At 46.1% G+C, this 16,087-nt stretch overlaps 1 protein-coding gene across 9 annotated transcripts in view; it reads left to right on the top strand.

Annotated features, from left to right (window-relative positions):
- Positions 1–212: 212 nt before the first annotated feature.
- KTN1 (kinectin 1) overlaps positions 213–16,087 on the top strand; it is a 78,044-nt gene continuing 62,169 nt past the window's right edge. For 5 of the 9 annotated variants that reach the window (XM_037394862.1, XM_037394863.1, XM_037394858.1 and 2 more), the window contains exon 1: positions 214–370. The gene's annotated coding sequence lies outside the window, so the exon portion shown is untranslated. Of the gene's footprint in view, positions 371–16,087 lie in introns of all 9 variants that reach the window. The other 4 variants (XM_037394866.1, XM_037394859.1, XM_037394865.1 and 1 more) reach the window with 2 other exon arrangements.

Raw genomic sequence — 16,087 nt, 5'->3', positions numbered from 1 at the left:
GCCTGGGGGGCGATCCCCAGGCGCCCGGGAAGGCGGCGGGTACATCCAGGGTGGGAGGCTCCCGGGACGCGCGGGTGGGCGATCCCCGCTCCGGGGGTACCCGTGGGGACCCCCGGGACGGGCTCCGGCCAGGGGTGGCTCCGCGCGCGGGACAGGAGGGGGGGCGGCGCGGGGCGGCGCGCGGCGGAGGCGGCGTCGCGCGTGTAACGGCCGGGGGGGCCGGCAGACGCGGCGGACGTGCGGTGCCGCCTCCTGCCGCCCGCCCGCCCTTCCTGCCCGCCAGCGCCGCGCAGGCACCGGCTCGCCGCCGCGCCGTCCCCGCCGCCCAGCTCCGCACGGCCTGGCCCGGCTCGGCCCGCCGCGCCTCACGGTGAGTCCCACCCGGGGAGCGCCCGGCCCGGCGGCGCGGAGGGGCCGGCCCGGGCCCGGGGCCTGCCCGCGGCCTGCCCGGTGAGGGGCGGTGGGCCTAGGCCGCGGCGTGGCTGGGCCGCGGGGCGCGGGCAGCGCCGGCAGGTGGGCGGCGGGGCGGGCCCCGGGGCTGCGGCCCGGCCGGGGGGCTCCGGCGGCGCGGCCCCCGCTGCCCTTCCCCGGTGCCGGCTGAGGGGGGCAGCGGGCGGGGGCTGCTCGGCCGGCCCCGCTCGGGGGGGCAGCAGCCGCTCCCACCCGCGGTCCTGGGGCGGTGGGGTGGCTGCTGCCGGGGGCCCGCCGCCGCTTCGGGGCGGCGCGGCCCCGGCGGGGCCGGGGGGGCTCGGTGCCGCCCGAGCACAGCTCCGGGTAACCTTCCTGAAGCTAAGTTAAGAGGTAAAAACGGGTAGGAAAAAAAATTTATCGCTCGTCTTCCGTAGGTTTGCCTTGTTACCTGCCGGCTGCCTGGGGCACAGGCCTATGCAGAGCGGCAGAGCCGGAATTTACCCCCAAAATAGGGTTTTTAAGAGTTCCCCGTGCTCCCGGGCCCCTGGGTGAGGTTGGCGTGAACCGAATGCTGCAGCGCCCGGGTGGCCTTGCAAACTTTAATGAAGCGCTGCGCTTCGCCGGCTCAGGCTGGCCCATTTCGTATTCCTGTGGTGGTGCGAGCGGCGCACGGTGAAATATGCTGCTTTTTCCTGTGTTCCTGGGTTACGTTGGTCCGGGGTATCTTATTTTTTGAAAATCGTCTGTGTCCTTTGGTACAGCACCGGTACGGGTTGCGTCCAGCTGGATTAACCCTGGAGGTGTTAATGCCTCTCCTGCTGCCTCCTCTACTCAAGGCTTACTCCCTTGATGGAAGCCTTCCTCTGATCTACAGGTTGAGGTTGGGTGTATGGCAGGGGGAAGGAAAGTTAAGGTGGAAAAGCTGTGTCTTTTGTACCCAACTAATTTTGATTGATGAAGTATTTTAATTATGTCAGTGGTTAATAAGAATAATGCAGCATAGCATCTCTTCTGCAGCGGGCAATACTAAATGCTACCTAGTGATGTGCATACATGCGTGCTTTTGGTTTTTCAGTTTATAACTTTTTTGGTTTTCAGAGGCTCTGTGTATTTTGAGGTCACTGTAAGAAAAAATTGAAGATCATTTCTTGCTTTTTGGAAGTGAGTTGTGGAAGAGGAGCTGAGCTGATGCTCTACTGTAGTTCTTTTCTGTTTAAAATTACTTTTTTCCTTAGTGTTTCTCTTGCTGCCTCTGTCCAACAACACACATGGTATTTAGCAGACTTAACTGACAAGTTCTATTTAACTTCACTTTATGTATGACAAGGCAAAAATCCCTCGCTGGAAAGTCTGAATTGATTGCTGCAAAACTTGAAAGGGGATTCAGTTCCCCCTGCGCCACCTTCTTTCAAGTATTTTCTTGCCTATTCTCTTGGTGGATCACTAATGTCTTCCTGCTTGCTTTGGGCTGGAAGCGTTTCTCTGCCTTGTGGACCTCTTCCCTATAACTGCACTGTAATTTCTGTCCACGAACAGGCTATGCAACTTGCTTTACCACATATTTTTTCTCTTGCCTCATATGCTGATGCTGCTTTCTGCATACTGTGATTAAAATATCTTTTGTGTGTAACTACAGCAGGAAAAGTTTGGGGTTTGGATAGAAACATAATTATCTGTTAGAGTTATTACCAAATACTGTTTTTGTTAATTTTTTTCTGCCCATTCCTTGTCTAGCCAGTCTCAAGAAGACGCTTTCTGCTTTCAGAGGTTGCAGCAGTATGATATGAAGAACACAGTTTAATTTGATCCTCTATCCCCCACTATTGTAAACCCTTACTACGGATAACTTTGCTAACTACTTTGTTTTTGAAACCCCTTGAAAAAGAGGGAAAGATTTGCTCAAGCCTGTATAAAATCTGGTTAGCCATGTAACAGCTTTCACTTGCATCATCCACTCTTACTGCTGGAGACTAGATGGTTATGACTCAGAAGTGTCAAATCACTGCTTGACCATCGATACTGTAAACCCAGGGTTAACAAAATCCCTCAGAAAATGAAGTTTCCACTGACTTTCAGAGGTGATGGGTATAGATTAAATACATTTTTGACCAAGACCCTTAAATCTAAGGACATGGGGGGAGAGGACGTGTGTTTTATTTTAAGCATCAAACTTGGTTGCTCCTAATCCCTTCCCCCGCTGCTGCCAAGACACCCACCTCTCGCCATTGACTTTGTGAGAGCTTCAGCTCCCAAGTTTAGTTCCCTGATCATACCCCAATTATGTGCCTGAGCAAATAGTGTGAATACCCCTGTGCTGTCCTGGAGGGCTGGGAAGAAGCAGAAGACAGAGTGGCAGGAAGGGGGTGATTTTTCGTTCCTGCTATCTGCTCCAAAAGCTGTGGCAGCAAGCAGGCTGATAAGAACCTGAGAGTGGAAGAGAGCCCCCGATCAAGTTTAGTTTCCCTGTTTATAGCACCCATGCGTGCTGGGGTTGCCTCTAGTAGATAACTGCTTTTAGGGTGAAACTTGATCGGTTTATTCTTTGCCCCCATCTCTGTGGGAGAGCTGTTGGAGAGCCTCCTCTAAGCCTCACAGCAGTCACTGAATTTCCATCCTCATAGTGTTTATGGCCTCTTGGTATAATTAGGTTTTGTTCTAGCATTGCCATTTGGTTTAAATGGTTGTTTTCCCTCCCTGATGTAATTAGAGAGAGCAATCAGATACCCTCTTGACCACTTGTTTTGATAGGTTAAACAAGTCAAAGTCTTTAAGTCTCCTGTCGATATTCTCAGGATTTCCTTGTCAGTGAAAACCTTTTGCCTTTACCCATCAAAACCTTTTTAATATACAGGGAATTTTATTAATCTGTGTTTAGCTCTTAAGCTTTCTGCTCTGTGTTGGCAAAGCAGCAGGATTGGACATTTAAAAAAAAAAAAAAAAAAGTATTTTCTGGGGGGGCTACTTGCTGCACTGAACTCTCAAACTTTTTTGACATTCCGTGGGTGATTGTTTTAGGCTAATGAGACAGGGAGTTGCTGGATCAAATCTATCCCAGACAAATCACTTCTTGTTAATGACTGTGCATAAACTATGGAGATGATAGATTGGAGAATTACCAGCTCATGACTCTTAGGAATCTGTTTCTCTTCTCATGGTTATACAAGATGTCCAAGCAAATAAAACACATGATGCCTTGTAAAAAAAATAGTATTTATTTATGTTTTTAGAAATGTAAAAGCTTCTTTCTGTTAGCATGCCTGAACTATAGCTGCTTACAGGAGATAGGGGGTACTTCTGAGCTTTGAAAACTTCCAATTTCTTGCCAGAATGGAGCCTTTAAAATAATTTGGTACAATGTGGACTTGTTGGCACTTCTTCCAGGCTGATGCCTGTGGTCTCTAGTTTGGGAACACAACTGTGCCTGCTGGTGGGTGTGGGCACTGCCTGAGAGACTTGGATTCCTGGTTTGGTTTTTTTTTTTTTGCCCCCATGGCACTTAATGGTGGCAGTTATTTCCAATGAGTTCAGAGCGGGAGCAGCAGCCTTTGCATCCATAAGCACCACATGTTGATTTGGACTCTGCTGCAATTGAAGAATTGGTCTTTAGCTGTTGATGGGAGAGGAGCAGAGAGGATCCAGGTGCTTCTCAGGGCAGGGAGACGGTATGCATGCATCCGCAATTCCTGCCATTCTTCTGCAAGTGTTCCCTGCATGCACACACGCACACCCCTGCCAGCCATGTGAGAACTAAAGCAGCATCTGTGCCAGGTTACCTACTTTTGAACTCATCCCCTTGGTCGCTGTCATGCCTGTGTGCAGGAGTGCTGCAGTCTAATTAGATTATATTAGAATGAATAAGTGAATCTTAATAAATGAGCTTATGGGGGCACTGTCGGGTCAACTCAGTCCCTAAGTATAGGTAATGGGCAGAGTGCAGGCTTGGTGCAGTGTCTATGCATGCAGCAAAATGAAACAGAGATCTCCTGGGAATGCGTAAATTCTGCTGCCTTGCCATCTTGTTGGCCTGGATGTTCCAGTGTCTTGATATGATAAATGTCAAAATCCACTCGTACTTGAGCATTCTTTAATTGAAGCTTGGTGGGGAGTTGGAAGGGGAAGTCATGGCTATGGAAACTAATAATTTGCAATGGTAAAGAATGCAAATCTCATGATCCTTTTAAATGCTTCCCATTTAACTGAAGGTGATTTTTCTTTTTTTTTAAGTCGGTCTCCTGGATACTGTTGAAAATGGGGAAAAATAAGTAGTTTGTGTTGCACCTATGCATGTGAAAACTCTGGAAAGCTGCTTCTCAGACTCCTTCTAATGCAAATAAAGAATATTGTCTTCTTGTAACTATGTGATGCAGAGAAATGGTTTAGGAGTTTCAAGCCTTGAATTTTCCTTTGCAGTGTGTGTAGGATGGGAGGGAGAGAAGAGGGACAGGAACTGTCAGGTTTGTGGGTTAATCAGAAGTGGAATAGTTACTTCATGCAGCTTTCTCGTTTTCTGCAGTGTTCTTTGTTTTTTTTTTAGCACTTTGTGGCTACGCTGCTTATCAACATTCACAGCCCTAAATTCCTGTTACTGAAGAGAAGTAGATGAGGTTCCTTCCCTTTTTCTTAATTACAAGAATGGTATTTTTTTCTTTTTCAAAAGAAACTTCATCTTTGCTTGTAGATCACTGAGGCTGCTTTATAGCTTGGAGAAAGTGTGTCTGTATATTAGTAATGTTGTCAAGTACCTAATTTTCTTGCACTAATAATCTGTATTTATAAATAACTTTGTCCTCCACTAGTATTAACAGTTCCCTGCTGCTGTCACTGTCAGGTGTGCAGGATTTTCAGTGGTAATAAAGTACCTGAAGCAGCACTTCTTGCAGGTTTTTGCTCTTCCCATTGGGCACTCTCCCTCCTGGCTGATCCTGCTGCCTGTGCTGCCCTGTCTGGATTTGCTTGCAGCCAGACAATCCTGCAAATCACTACTTTGCTTGAGAACAGCAGGTACATTGCTAACAGCTCCTGTGCTGCAGGAAACATCTTGAAGCCCTTTTAGGCTGTAAGGTTGAGGAAATAGAGCAAAACTCCTGGTTTCCTTCAAGCTGTAGTTGAATGACTAACTGAGCATCAGGGAGGGCTTTTTCTTTGTCAGGTGTGTTGATGTTGTCCAGCAAAACACAAGTTCTCATTTTTTGGATTGCACATATTAATTGAATAGCTAACCTTCTCAGCCTGCCTGTCTGGTGTCCAGCTCATCAAGATGTGTTGAATAACCCAGGGAAAATAAAGCTTGAGCTCAGAATTATATGTGTGTTGAAGGCTTTTAAAGCCTGGTATATTTATGCCCGTGATTCATGGTGCTTCCAAAAACGATCCAGCTCTCATCCTGTGGAGGGGAAGTACTCTCGCTCCAGTGTTATCATCTTTCATTTAGCTGTTGCCTGCCTGAGCAATATAAGCTGAACCTGAGTTATTTTGGGCTCCTTATTCTTTTGCTTGTGAATCCCACCCTGCAAGGTGTTTCTTGCGAGCTTAATTCTGCTTGACGCTCTCTGGTATGGACTGGAAATGGTAAGCAGGGTATCTTATTTCAGGGATGTGACAAATCTTGGTACATCTCGTTGCTGTCTGTGATGTGAAAAGGTGTCTTTTGTCTGCCTGCAGCTGCACAGGAAGTTGTTGAGCCCAGGAGATAAGTGCTATCTTTTCCCCTAAGAGGGGGCAAGCTGCCTCTGCTCAGCAGCACTTTGCTCCTGTCCTGCTTGTAGTAGGGCGGAGGGGAAAATTTTCATGGGAAAATGTGAGTGGACTCATAATCCATTTGCATGTGCGTAGCTGTCAAGGAAGATGATGACTAAGCTATTGCACAAGGTAGGTGCAGCTCTTCAGGGAGTGTGCCAGGATTGGACTGCATTGTGACTGACTGATAAAAGAGCCTATAATATCAGTCAGATGATAATTCATATTGTTAGTGGTTTAATCTGACCACTGGCTATGACTACTTTTTTCTCAGCCTATTTGCTGTGGGATTTTAAGTTGAAAAGTCTGTACTCTGTGAGTACAAAGGAAAAAAGTCCAGTTTATTGCAGGAAGCGAATGGTTCCTGAGTCTCTGGTGGGGGCTGCTGGGTGACAGGAGTGTCTAAAGTTCATGACTTGCATTTGGCTCATATGGATGTCTCTCCCCCAGGTGCCTGCCTTGTGCTGCTGCTAGGCTCTTGCACAGCACCTTCCACCTGCCCTGGTGTGCATGTGGGATGGAGGTGCTTACCTTCCCATTTAACAGAAGGGAAAGCAGAGGCTATGCACCTGCAGCTGAGGATGTCAAGAGGACACCAGCAGCTGATGCTGTTCTCTTGATCCTGTTTGTGACCTGGCCCCTAGGGCATACAGTCCCAGCTCTGCTGTGCTGGCAGTTGCCTGGTGGGTGAGTGGGAAACCACTCCTCTGCAGTGACCAAGGCTGTTCCCCTATGCGTCTTCTTTTTGGGGTCTCTGCTGCAGCGTGGGTGGGAGGCCAAACCTGGTCCCAGAAAGTGATGTTTCTTCCTGGCTTCCAAACTGGTTTGAAAGGCTGCTCTGATGATTAGTGCTGCTTTGTCTGCTAAGTCATTGCTTATGTTGTCTGGGGACATCTGAGCTTGGCTTTCATGTAGGCATTGCCTTTTTCTTAACGCTGTGCTAAACAGGTATGTGAAACCAGTTGCAGCATCTCTTTTGCTCTTCCCTGTTTCAGCTCCAGGTATACCTGAGAGCAGCACCTCAGCTACAGCAGATCATAACCAACAGATCTTTGACAGGGCATTCTCACATCTGAGAAGTTACCAGAGTTTAGTAGTGCTGTGCCAGGAAGGGCCCTTTCCGCCGGGGCTAGGCAGGAACGTTTCTGCCTCCTTTAACTTGCTGTCCTCCGGGGAGACTCGGCATGTCGTTCTCTTGGATCAGGCAGCATCTGCAGTTCTCGGTGGGGTGTGGTGCTGGGAAGCTGGCAGAAAATGGACTTATGGGTGAATGCTGTATCCCGTGTCACACCTACTGACCTTTGCTTGTGTAAATACCTGTTGGCAGCATGTGTGGCTTCAGTTGCGATGGACTGATAAAGGAGTGTGCTGCTTTTTCTCTTTACGCTGCCCTGTTTTGTATTTACAGTGATGGTGGTGGAGGACCACAAAGCTTTGCTTCTCTGAGCTCAGACTCTGACTGAGGAGGAGCTGTTTGCCATGTTTGCTGAGAAGGTGTCCTCACCAAGCCTGTCCTAGCGTGGACAATGAGCAGCATTGTCCAGGAGAGAGGCAGAGGTAGCATCTCAAAATCTTGGAAACCGCCAAGCTGCACGGAGGATTTATGGAGGCTGTGATAGGATTTTACTGGGCTTTCCCGTGGCAGCTGAATGGGAGTACTGACAGTTCTCCCTTGTTACCTTCACCTAAGCTCACTTCCATATCTCCAGCCTGTGCTGTGCCACTGCTAGGATTGGGTTGCATGCGAAATTTAGTAAACCTCTTTACAGCTTAGTGTTTGCATATGTAAAACCAGATTTTATTTTTTTTTTAAAGTAGCTTTTAATGAGTTAGAACCTAGTTCAAGATGTACTACAAAGCTAGGCTTTCTCTGCACAAGTGGCAGTACAGCAGGCCAGTTGTGGGAGGAACAGGTATGCTTCTTGTCCACCTCAGTGGACTTCAACACATGGATTCAGTAAGCTGTGGAGCACTGTGGGTGGGAGGGAAGGTTGCAGAGGCACAGTTATGACTTGTGTGTAACATGGTCTGCAGTCTGAGGCATGTGAAAAGTGCTAGCAAAGAGGTTAGGTTTCAGAATTTATAAAGGCTTGTGAAGATTCTTGGTCAGATATTTCCATTACAAGCCTGCCTTTTCAGCCCCCTCTTACTCGATCTCCCTGTTTCTACCTTTTTTCCCACGCTGTTTGTGTGCCAAAAGAATTTCTTGGCTTAAGATCTGGTGTGCTTATTTCTAAGTAGATTTCTTAATCCCTGCTCCACATACAGGCTATTGGTTACACCTCAGACTATTACTCCAAAGTTGGAGGCAAGTAAGTTTAGATCTGTCTGGTTGCAGTGGAGTGCTAGGTTGGTCTTTGCATGCCAAAGGAGGAGCGAGCAGATTGTGGGACACTAAAGCAAGGGGAGTGAGAACCCAGAGAAGCATGAGAGAAATTATCTCAATACTCTGCGTTTCTGTTGCTGAGTGTTTTTAGGCCTTTTAAACAACTTGGCCTGTTCTTGAGTTCAGGTCAGTGCTGTGCTGATCAGTAAAGTTGAGTGTGCACGCATGTGTTATGAGGCTGTTTCTGGGGGAGAACTCTGGGATGTTGGGCTATTGACTTGAATTTAGAATTCTGAAAACAGTGAAATGTGTATTTGAGGTCCCTTTAGGAAGCTATTACAAGCTTGGTCCTTATGGTCGCAAGTGGGGAAAGCCGAGAAACCCTTAGAGATGCACTTTGAATGCATCTTCAAATGCATTCTTTGGTGGGTTCTTGTGTGTTGTCATCCAGCTCCCAACATCTCTCTGTATCCGGAGTTAGGCAGTGCACTGTATTGTGGAAGTGGGGCCAGTGTGGCTAAGGAGTGTTGCAGGGTCTGCTGGGCTGCTGCTGCTTGGAGGAACATTGGCAAGCCTCAGCATCGCTCACCTGGGGAATCAACAGCTACACAAGGAAGGTGGTAAAAGAAAGCTCTGTCACCACATGGCCCAGGTGTAATTCAGATGTATTAAGCCAGTCTATGGAGGAGCTGGAGCCTTTTCCCTGGCACTGGAGGGGAGTTTAGTCTTTTGCTCTGAGTGTTTTAAGACAAGATGCAAATATTGCATTGGACTTTGCCGTAATACTGCACATGAGTTGAGTACGTGACCTTCTTAAGCTGCCTGTCCAGATCCTAAAGGGTCCCTGCACTGAAATGATGCTAACTGTGTATCACTTCTTCATGTGTGAGTGCCTTCAGCAGACTCTTAAATGAAGCACAGAGAGGTTAAAAGGGTGAAACAAAACCTTATGGAGAGGGATGTGTGATGCTACAGTTTAGGAGCACATATCCTTGGAGTGGAAGTTGAAAGCATGGTATCTTGGTGGAGCTATAGCCAGTGAGGTCCTTGTTGTAGAGCAGGAGGTGTTCTGGACAGATGGTGAAGTGAGCCCTTAGTGCTGCTCTTGATAAATAGGCTATATGCAGTATCTCAAAAGAGAGTGGAGAGGGACCTTAACACTTCACCAGTCTCAGTAGGGAAATGACCACAGTTCAGCAATTTCTTAAATTTCACATTGTGCTTTTGAGTTAAAAGTTCCAGCTCATAATGCAGTTTATACTTTGAAATACACTGGGGTAACTTGTATGTTGCCGATCCTGTAGGGATTACTTCAAAAGCCTCTTTTGTTCCTTAACCATTTTGAAACTGTTTCTAAGATTATTAACAGTACAATGTTCTACAGCGTAAGGAATCTGGCTTGTATATAGAAACACTCTCTTTATGCCTGTGTGATGACATAATTTAGGATGAATGCTGAAGGACAGCTTCGCTGTGGAGCAGTCCAACTAACTCGTATCTGCTGTGGAAGGCTTGGTGGTGGGAGTCTGTTCATCCTTCAGCTGGTACAGATTTGTGCTGGAGCAGAAAGTCAAAACATCAGTGTTGTAGGAAGCCCAAGCTTCTGAGGTCCAAACTGAGTCCTGAATGTATGTCTAAACTTCCCCTGTGTTTGAAGACTTTTATAGATAGAGCATGAACAATGTTTTAATCTGGCAAGTAATTTTAAATTTAATGTACAGTTACAATGCAACCCTCTTTTGCAGGTGCTGTTCCTAATGTGGATGCAGATTAAAACTCACTGATTGTTACTAGCAGAAGAGTGGTAGATGCCTCTTGTATCAGTTAAAACTTGTTCCCTGCAGTCCTAGGGCTTTAGTTTGCTTCTGTACCTAAGTGGCAGGAGTTGTGAGTAGGAGGCTGCTGCTGTATGGCCAGGTGAAATAAAACACGGCACCCATGCTCTGTATGGAGGTTGCATATTCATCATTACAGCACTGAGCGCCTTGTGGGAAAAACTGTCTCAATTGTCAGTCTGATTTGCAGTCAGAAATGCATTCATGGCCCGTTACTACCCACTTGTTCCTACGCCAGCATTGTCCTCTGTCTTGAACCCCACCCTGCAAGGTATGAGTGGGAGGAAGCCGAGCTGTGGGTCTGGCCCCTGTTTGCTTGGGTGTAGTTCACAGCAGCATAGCTGTACGTGCACAGGGGGAAGCAAGGGTAGAGAGTAATGCCTGCTCATGCCTGGCTGTTGGGATTTTTCCGATGTTTTTGTGTCTTTCTGAACTATGACTGTGGTATACAGTATTAAAAGCAAAAATAGGCATGGTGATGCAGTGCTTGCACAGCTGTGTAAGCTGAAGAGGAAGCAATTCCTGGGGAGGCTTGTAGTACTCATACTTCCTAAGTCCTAGTTAGGTGGTTGTGCTGGGCGTGTTGATAATAACTCTATGATGCCTCTGTCAACTTATAGGAACTTTGACTTCTGTATGTTGAGCCTGCATTTCTCCTATCTAGCCTAAACCAAAGTTGCCCCTTTAAAATCTCGGGGTTGAGAACTAACTGCATATTCCTGAGTTTTAAACTCTAGACATATTTTAAAATTTATTACGGTTCTGAACTTCGATTGTTTAACTAATGGATACTTTTTCCCACCTTTTCCCCCACTATACTCTATTCGGTAAAAACAGAGAAAAATCTTGCCTGTTGATTTCATCTCCCTTTTTTAGCTGAAGAATTATTAAGACTTAGCCTGATAATGGGGTACAGCAATCTTGTTTCAAATGCTGCTTTCTGATGCTCTCATTTAGCTAGGTCTGTGCCACTTTACAGGAATTTTGATGGAGTAATCACACTTTCTTTCCCTTTTCTCTAAAGGGAGGTCACTCAAATACTTAGACATAATCTGTGTAGTAAAAAATATCTTAAAGCTTCAGGTAGTTAGGAGAAATCACATGAAAGCATCTACATCTAATATGATTCACAATCACTTAAGAGTTTTGGTTTCCCTGTATGAGTTAACTCTCCTTAACTTGCAGCCTGGTTCAAGAGTGGGTCTGTCTCTTTTTTCCTTTAGGAATTCAAATAGACAAGAGCATCCATCTCTTTTTGTCCATTGCTGCTTAACAATAGGATTGTTGAGTCACCAAGAGGTTAATGAAGCACTTTTTTTTTTTTTTTTTTTTTTTTTTTGTCAGTGGTCCAATCTCTTTGTATAGTTGTGTGGAACAGCACACTGAACAGAAATAATGGGAAAATCTTGTTGGTGGAATGACTGAGATTGTCATTTTGCAATACTAGGGTAAAGACCTGCTTAAGCTTCAGGCTTCTGGCTGTGTACGGGGTGGCTGATTACAAATCCCTCTGCAAGAACATTAAATATTAGTTTCTCTGTATCTTTTGCATTCAACAGAGTTGGAGCTAGGGGGATCTGAACCATTACAGTTGGTTTAGCAATAGCTTCCCATTTAGTATTTAAAATGCTTTTGTTACGATGAGTCTTTTGGGATTTGGCATTAGAAAAAGGGTGAATTGTAGCCCTTAATTATGAAGTGCGGGAGCAATTGCAGCCGGACAGACAGGCAGCAGTCCAGCTCCTCTCTTACTGGGTGAGCAATGCTTTTGTTCTGTGCCATCCCACTGCACAAATGACTGTAGCGGGCTGTTGCTAGATTGATTCGTTTTGATCTCTTTTAGGAAGGGGTTTGAAAGCTCTAATTTTGGGGTTATCACAGTGGTCCTTCAGGCTTCTGCCCTTTTGCTCTGAGCAAATCTGTTACTGTGGCTGTCCCAAAGAGCTTCCCATGGAGGCAGCTGACAAGGGGGAGCATGGGACTAGAAACCAGTTACTAAATCCAGTTGTACTGGGACATTGGTGGCTTGGCTTGTGTAGGTGCAGTGGCAAAGTAACTGCCAGGAAGGACTTGAAGATGCAGTGTTTTGCTGGCAGCCTGACCCCTTTGCATGTGCAGGCAGGCGATGGAGAGCTTTGAGAAGTTTGGGGGAATTGAGCTTGGGAAGGTACAGGATGGGATTGTGCTCTGTGGCATGTGGGTGAGCTGTGACTTGCCAGATGCCACCTGTGGCAGGGAGAGACTTCTCTTCCCCTATCTCTGATCAGCCTGTGGGTGAGACCATCCCTTGCCCAGCAGAGCTGGGTGGCATGGGGACTTGCAGGAGTTCCTATTGGTGTCAGGGATCTAAGAAACTCTCACCTTTTGCCCCCAGAGCATCTCTCCAGGCTGGGCTTCCCCTGCAGTTCAAGTCAAAGTGCACCCATTATTATTGAGGCATTGCTGTTTGCCCAAGCTATGCCTCCTTTCCAGGCTTATTGTTAGGCGAAGACATCATCACGGAATTGATAAACCGCACTTTCACTGTGGTGTGCTTTGCTTCCAGCAGAGCTCATGCTGGGAAATGGAAAATACAGAACTCCTCTGTGGGACACTCCTTTTTTAACCCTCCTGGGAGCTGCTGAGCCTCCATGGCGGCTGATATATGTATAGTAATGCCTTCTCTTGTTGGGAGTGTTAAAAATACCCACTACAATTTTCCCTTTTCCCATACCAAAATATATTAATGTGCTGATGCTTTGATTAGTCATTTCCTCTTCCTTTGTTCCTTTTGCAACAGGGTAAAGGACTGTGGGTGCGTACCTCAGTAGAATCTTGTATGGTTAGGAAGTCTGAAGCTAGATTCTCCTGGGTTAATACGTGTCTTTGTTGGCAGAAGACTTCTATTCTCATCTGTTAAATACACATTTAAAAGTAAGTCTGGATAAAGTAACTTTTATAGTGTTCATACTAAGAATATCTTTGTTGCCTGATTTATGTTTTGTAAGGGAAAGACATTCTAAAGGCTAATAATTCTACTATGAATTTAATATATTCTTGCAAGAAAACTTCAGTGATGCGTTGCTATAGGAAAATTTCCAAATTCTCTCATTTATTTCAAGGTTTCTTGTCTTCCTTCTGCACTGTTGCCTCTGTGCATGCATGCACCCCACTTCCCGAGTTCCTGTGAGACTGTGTTTGGTGTGGGCAGAGAATTGGTGAAAGCACCAGTGTGACACTGTTAGGCTGTGCATGGCTCAGTTGTAGGATAGTTTTGGCAATGGTGCAGAGGTACAAAGGTTAATGTATTAAGCTATATGGACCTGCTTAAACGTTGCTCTGACTGACTTGCTAGCACTTAAAGGCTGGTTATTTTTTGCTTCTCCATTGCTGCTGCTTTGGTGAGAAATTTGGAGAAAAGTTTTAGCACTGAGTTGCCTGGAGACCCACAGAACAAGTGGTAGGTTTAAAACTTGCTTGTGTGTCTGGAGAAATTCAAGTGAGTAGGCGTCATCTGACCAATATGGTTAAGGGCAAAGTTGAGTAGGAATTTGAAGAATTGAGCAGTAAATTAAGACAGACCTCTTCATAGGTATGTACAAACTTCAGAAATACATCCTCTAAAAATGCCATCCTCATTTGCAATCTGTCATGGTTTTCCTGTCATTCTGGCTCTGAGGATATCTGCTTTGCCCTGGATTCAAAGTGGAGGACAGCTTGTGCCTGCCTGAGGAGGTGAGGCATGGGCAGCAGTGCTGCTCCTGCCAGGCAGCTTGAGGAAAAAAAGCGTTGGTGGGGCTGTGTGAGGCACAAGGGAGGTAATTACTTCTTCTGGGATGCATAGGCAGATAGGCAGATAATAGACTTGACTATTTGTAGCTCTTGTATATGAAAACCTGGGTTGTTTTTTTAATGAGAATTAGCCTCCTGGCCTCTGATGCCATTCATACTTTCACACCAATCTGCTAAGAGGGAAAAAAAAAAAAAGCTGAACTGTCCTGGTTCTGGCTGGGATGGAGTGATTTTTTTTTTTTTTTTTTTTTTTCCCCCTAGTAGATGGTATAGTGCTGTGTTTTGAATTTAGGATAAGAAAAATGTTGATAACACACTGACTATAGTTAGATATTCCATACCATATGTTATGCCCAGTACATAAATGGGGAAGGCTGGCCGGAGCCGCTGCTTGGGAACTGGCTGGGCAGCTTTCAGCAGGTGGTGAGCAATTGCATGGTGCATCACTTATTTTGTATATTCTAGTTATTTTATTTTCTGTTCCTTTTCTGTCTTATTAAACTGTCTTTGTAGCAACCCATGAATTTTACATTTTTTTTTCTATGCAGTTCCCTACCCCATCCCATGAAGTAGGGAGGAGTGAGCTTTGTGGTGTTTAGCTGCCTGCTGGGTTAAACCACAACATGGACCAAAGGCCTTTCCTTCTTTTGTTTCTGTCTCCTCTTATTTTACATTTACTTTTTAAAACCTAAACAAGAATTCATAATACAAGAATGCATATTTAGATAGTTAATTTACTATATACGCTGGGGAACAGAAAATGTTTCATTCCAGCTGTTTTTCTTTGCACATTGCTGTGAAAGTATGAGAGGAATTTGAGTACTGAGAAGTTACTGCTTGTACCTGCTTCCCTCTGTCCTTCCATGCTTGCAGAAACTGAATTGGATGTAAAGAGATGAAAGGGCTGTAGCAGCCCCACATTTCTCAACCGATGTTCTTTCAGTTTTTTTGCTTGGAGTTTGAGGCTCTGCCTCGTTTGTGACCAGGGGGAAGCCAACTCTGTAATTGCTGTGGGTGCTGTAGAGCTTGTTTTAATCAAGTTAGAATAATAGAGCATGGCAAGGGTAGGTGCAGAAGTCTCAGAATAAATAAACTTATGCTAGTGCAACTTACTCCTGTGTTTAGAAAGGATTAAGCCATGTTGGAGTAAGATAGCCTGATACCCTTCACCTGGCCTTGTTTTGGCAGTCAACTCTGGGAATGACACTGTGTGTGGTTATGTCAACAGATGCAGCAGGGGATAAGATGGGTGATGGGCAGCTTTGTGACCCCAGCTGAAGGATGTTCAAATAGTTGTGCTGGTGATGCAAAACCCGGTGTCCTAGGACAGGGTGCTGTGCTAGCTGAGCGAGCCATGGCAAAAGCCCGAGCAAACCCAGCTGGGCTGTGCAGTGCTCAGCATCGGAGTTACTGTATAGTGCCTGCCCCTGGCTTTAGGGGATAGTAGCTGCTCTCTGAGGCTTTCTGTGTATCTGCAGTGAAGTGTATACCATGACTATATATTTATAGAACAGATGAAAACAGATGTCTAAAGTCCTTTGTTGAGGTGCATAGTGGCTTTGATCTTGTGTAAATGGCACTTGCGTGTGGTAAACTCGAGCTGTTATGGACTGTCACATCAACTTGGCTTGTACAGATCTCCCTTAACTTTTCAGACACCTAACTGGAACAACAAAACAGGCATGGCCTGATTCCTCCCTGCCATCTAGGTGCTGGGCAGAAACAGATTTCAGGTGTCATTGTGTGTGTTTGATGCTTCTGCCTGGCTGCCCCGGGAGTCTTGGTGTAAATTTGTACCAGACTCCTGCTGCTGGGTGGTTTTGTGTTGCAGGAGACCCCTTGATGCTTGAGAACTACATAATGTGGGGAACTGCTGCTGAGACTAGTGATCTAAACTCAACTGTGGCCATTAATCTGCTAACTTTCTCTCTTATTAATGCAGGATTGCACACTGAAAATAAGGCTTTGGCAAAACCCCAGGTTCTCTTATTACCTGCAAAGCCAGAAC

The sequence above is a fragment of the Falco rusticolus genome, chromosome 7 (genome assembly GCF_015220075.1).
Source record: "Falco rusticolus isolate bFalRus1 chromosome 7, bFalRus1.pri, whole genome shotgun sequence".
NCBI classification, from domain to species: domain Eukaryota; kingdom Metazoa; phylum Chordata; class Aves; order Falconiformes; family Falconidae; genus Falco; species Falco rusticolus.
The sequence above is the reverse complement of the archived record's forward strand: the minus strand, read 5'-3'. Positions and strand labels throughout refer to the sequence as shown.